The sequence below is a fragment of the Hevea brasiliensis genome, unplaced genomic scaffold, assembly GCF_030052815.1.
Source record: "Hevea brasiliensis isolate MT/VB/25A 57/8 unplaced genomic scaffold, ASM3005281v1 Scaf462, whole genome shotgun sequence".
NCBI lineage: Eukaryota > Viridiplantae > Streptophyta > Magnoliopsida > Malpighiales > Euphorbiaceae > Hevea > Hevea brasiliensis.
In genome coordinates, this window is record NW_026614987.1 from 49,623 (window position 1) to 55,038 (window position 5,416).

The following is a 5,416-nucleotide window of genomic DNA, read 5'->3' on the forward strand; positions in this document are numbered from 1 at the left end:
GGTTGCCTCCCCTAAGTCTTTTGTGAAGAATGTATTTGACAACCATACCTTTCAGCTGTCAACATACCTATGTCATTGCCTATCAACAAAATATCATCCACATATAAGACAAGGAAAGTGATAGCACTATCACTAACCTTCTTATATACACATGGCTCATCCACATTTTTAATAAAACCAAATGACTTAATGGCTTCATCAAAACGGATGTTCCAACTCCTCGAAGCTTGTTTTAACCCATAAATGGATCGCTTTAGTTTGCATACCTTGGAACCATCTTAGGATTCAAAACCCCTAGGTTGTTCCATGAAAATATTTTCTTCAATGTATCCATTGACAAAAGCTATTTTGACATCTATCTGCCAAATCTCATAATCATAGTACGCAGCTATTGCTAATAGAATTCTAATTGATTTAAGCATGGCAACAGGCGAGAAAGTCTCCTCATAGTCGATTCCTTGCCTTTGGCGAAACCCTTTCGCTACTAGCCTTGCTTTATAGGTCTTTACCTTTCCATCAGAACCAATTTTCTTCTTGAAAAACCCATTTATTCCTTATAGGTACGATACCTTCAAGTGGGTCAACAAGATCTCAAACTTGATTCTTATGCATGGAATCAATTTCGGATTTCATAGCTTCAATCCATTTTGAAGAGTCTATATCTGATATAGCTTCTTCATAGGTAAGAGAATCATCTCCATGATCTACTTCTTCATGAATACACAACTCTTGTTCATCTTCATGAAGAAAATCATATCTCACTGGTGGGTGAGATATCCTAGTTGATCTGCGAGGAATAGCTGTAGATGTTTCATCAATAAATGTAGGTTGACTAGATGGATCTATATCCATCTGATCTGTTGGTGGGTCAGAATTCTCCAATTCTAACTCTATTTGCCTTTCTTTGCCTCCTTCTTGAACAAACTATTGTTCAAGAATTATGGCATCTCTACTTATCACAACCTTTTGTGATGTAGGTAAATAAAAATAATATCCAAAACTCTCTTTTGGATATCCAACAAATCGACATTTTTCTGATCTGGTTTCTAATTTATCAGTGTTCAGTTTTTTGATATAAGCTGGATAAGCCCAAATCTTAACATTCTTAAGACTTGGTTTTCTTCCATGCCATATCTCAGAAGGTGTGAAAGAAACTGATTTTGATGGAATCCTATTCAGAATATGCAAAGCTAATTCTAATACAAATCCCCAAAAGGAGATTGGCATAACAGTATAGCTCATCATACTACGTACCATATCTAATAGGGTACGATTTCTCCTTTCAGATACACCATTTAGCTGTGGCATTCCTGGAGGAGTCAGCTGGGAAACAATACTATGCTCTTTCAAGTATTCATTAAATTCAATACTCAAGTATTCACCTCTACGATCGGATCGAAGAGCTTTAATACTTTTTTCTGTTTGATTTTCCAATTCAGATTTAAATTCTTTGAACTTTTCAAAGGATTCATGTTTGTATTTCATCAAATACAAATACCCAAACTTTGATTTATCATCAGTAAAGGTAATAAAGTAATGAAAACCGCCTCTAACCATTTCCTTAAATGGACCACATACATCACTATGTATTAGTTCTAAAATATTTTCAGCTCTTAGTCCTTGTTCAACAAAGGGTGATCTAGTCATTTTGCCCTGAAGGCAAGATTCACAAGTTGGAGTAGGTCCAAAACCCAATGACGATAAAATCTCCATTTTCTTTAGCTTTGCAATCCTATCTTCTGCAACATGACCTAATTTTAAGTGCCAAATATATTTTGAACTTGAGTTGATTTTCACCATGGCATTGCATTCTTTTAGATTGCTTGCATTAGATTTGTATTTAACATTATTATCTAAATAATAAAGTCCATCATGCATATAACCCGAACCAATATATTTATTTCCAAAATATATATTGTAAACATCATATATGAACTGAAATTCATAACCATCTCTAGTCAAACTAGATATAGAAATGATGTTCTTAAAAGCATCAGGTACATGCAAAACCTTATTACATACAAAACATGTCCACACATATATAAAGATTTAGATACTATGGCTAAAGCTTCAACAGTTGAGCCATTACCAACCTGGAGTCTAATATCTTGTTACTGCAAGCTGCTACTACTTGCTATTCTCTGGGCAGTTCCTATTCCAGTGCCCATCCTTCTGGCAGTGGAAACACTTTCCCTTTGCCTTTGTTAGCTTTGATCTTTGTTTTTCTGTTTAGCTATCTTCTTGGAAGATCCTGGAACTTGAGGTTTCTTTTTCTTGTTGGACTTTCCGACAGAAGAAGATGCAATCAAAGCTACCTCTTTTCCTTTATTGTCTGACATATTCTTTTGGGCAATAACTAGCATGTTAAGTAAACCAGCCAAGGTGTATTCTTACTTAGTCATATGGAAATTTGTCACAAAATTCCCAAATGACTCAAGTAGGGACTGAAGGATTAAATCCGTCTAAAGTTGGAAATCCATGTGAAAGTCAAGATGTTCCAGCTGCCCAATCAGCCGAATCATCTTGTGGACATGATCCCCAACATTCTGTCCCTCAGACATTCTCATGCGAAATAGCTGTCTAGATATCTCATACCTGGCATTCCTGCTATGTTCACCATACAACTCTTGTAGGTGAAGGAGGATCTCACTTGGACTCTGCATGTTCTCATGCTGCTTTTGTAACTCATTACTCATAGAAGTAAGCAAGTAACACTTGGCTCTCATATCATGCTCCTTCCACTTATCCAAAGTATCATGCTCCTCTTGAGTGGCCTCTGGAGGTAAGGGACCAGGAACATTTTAGTCTAGAACGTATCCTATATGTTCAAGGTTCAAGACAAGTTTCAAATTTCTTAGCCAATCAGAAAGATTAGGTCCTAACAACCTATTATGATCAAGTATGCTTGCAAGGATATTGGATTGTGGCGATTGTGGTGTGCTCATTATTATCAAAAAATTAACTACAGAAAATAGCTAGATTAATTAGTAAATGTATCATGTATTTAACCAAAATGATTATGGTCTTTTAATCAAATTGGTCCTCCCACTAACTTAACGAATCCTACACTTTCAAAGTAGAAAACGGAAATCCTAGTTGGATAGATTTCTAGTGGGTGATTGAATTCTTATAGTCTTATTGATCATCCTCAGGCACATCCATTATTGGAATTACAATAAATTGTAAGTGAGCAACTTCTTGCCCATCACATCTCATGTGAGGTTTAATCATTTACCTAGCCCCTAATACTCAAAATCTCAGGCACATCCATTATTGACTTATCTTGCATTAGTTAAGTTGATCCCATTAAGCTAGTAAATATGTAAATAATTTTAATGTCCTCAGGCACATCCATTATTGGCCACCAAACCATTTACATATTTACAACATCTCATGCTTAACAATTATTCTTAAGAAAATCTCTTAAATTAATTGTATCATATGTAAGTATTTAAAATTTCTTAAAATAATTGCCTCAATGGAGGGCCCATGATATAATTACCTTTAATTATACCATTTTCAACTTAATCATTTGTTTGGAAGATTTTGTGGTCGGCTTAATTACTATTATGGTCTCACTTTGCACATTATCCAATTAGCATGCATATATCATATACTTGCATACATTCCCATACATCTCATGCATTCATGGATAAATATATAAATATGGTATGATCATGGACTTTCTAAGGGATTCAATTTTGAGCCACCAAGAATTGAATCAGGGCATTCCTAGGTGCATTTCATTCATTCATTTTACAAGAGTTGCTGAAGGAGTACATAATCAACACTTGATCTTGAATTCCTCCCACTAGTCCCACCAATGCTCTTGACCTCCTTGATCTTCTTGCAAGCTATTACATTGTAATCCTTAGCATACCAAGGGGAATTTACAAGAACATGGACTTCAAAGTTCTCAAATAAATAAAATTACAACCCAAAAATATTACAACCTTTATAATACATGCCACCAAAATAAATTAATTAATTTACAACCCAAAGAAAAATAAAAGAAATAAATCCAATCACATTGGTCTTTTATTGTCCATGATCATCTATCATGCATATTACCATTCAACAATTAAATAAAACGTACATACTAAAATTAAATTAAATATCTCATATTCAACTAAAATATTCATATTTGAATCTCATTCAACCAAATTTAAAAATTCAGATTTGAATCTTATTCAAAACAAATTTAAAAATTCATATTTGAATATCATTCAAACAAATTTAAAAATTTAAATTTGAATCTCATTCAACCAAATTTAAAAAAATTCAGATTTGAATCACATTCAAACAAATTTAAAAATTTAGATTTGAATCAAAATTTAATTGTGTGATTAAAACTCCTAATTAAACATTTTAATTAGTCATGGGATGGGCCTTAGATCATATAACAATTGCACATTCAAAACCCAAACTATACGTACCATGGAGGTGCTTAAAACATGCGCACCATATGTACACAAACCATGATGCCGCCACACCTTTCTTTGCAACCAACAATGAATCAATCATCTTATGATCAAATCACTCAATTAAATCACATATTGAATAATCTAAATGGCAAATATAGTGGCTCTGATGCCAATTAAAGGAGCGGAAGCATGAAAATTATTAGATTAGAACATTGAATTCAAAAATTTTCTTCTAGGGTCTCATGCATCATGCAAGATTTATTATTTACCTATTGATTTCAATGTTCAATTGCATATTAAAACTCTTTTAATATGTATTAGGATCTAAATTTGCTATTTAAGATTTTAGAATTAACAAATTAATTCATTAGAATCCTAGATTAATTCAAGAACATGTGTACTAACCTTTTGATGCACTGTAGATGTGTTTGGTACCTTTGTGAAGCACTTAGGACCCCAGATGTTGTTCCTCTAGCTTGTCCACACCAAGATCACCAATGGCAATCCCTTGAACAGCTTCTAAAGCCTTGCCAACCAATTAGAAATTAGGGATTTGCCTTTAGAGAGGTTGTAGATGTATATAGGTGATGCGTCCCGACCGCAAGTGTACGGGTCGTACAAGTAGTATAGAAAAGATATCGATCCCACGAGGAGTTGTGTTAATGATTGAATTCTTGATATAAAAAGTTGAGTAAATTGAAATATTTATGAGATTAAAGTAATGAATTAATGGGTATTGAGAATGTGAAATCTATATGTGCAAAATTTATATTCTATGCATTAATGTATTAATTAAACTAAAATTGCATCAAATTGAAATAAGCAAGTTCAAATATGACAAGATTTAAAATGGCAAGTAATTAAATTCGATTAGGAATTAACAATGGTAAAAAGGCGATTCCGGAGTTCGGGATTTCATATTCGAGCTATTTTGGGATTTTAAATTGGTTATCCAATCTTATGAAACTTATGGGTTTTAAGGAGATTAATTC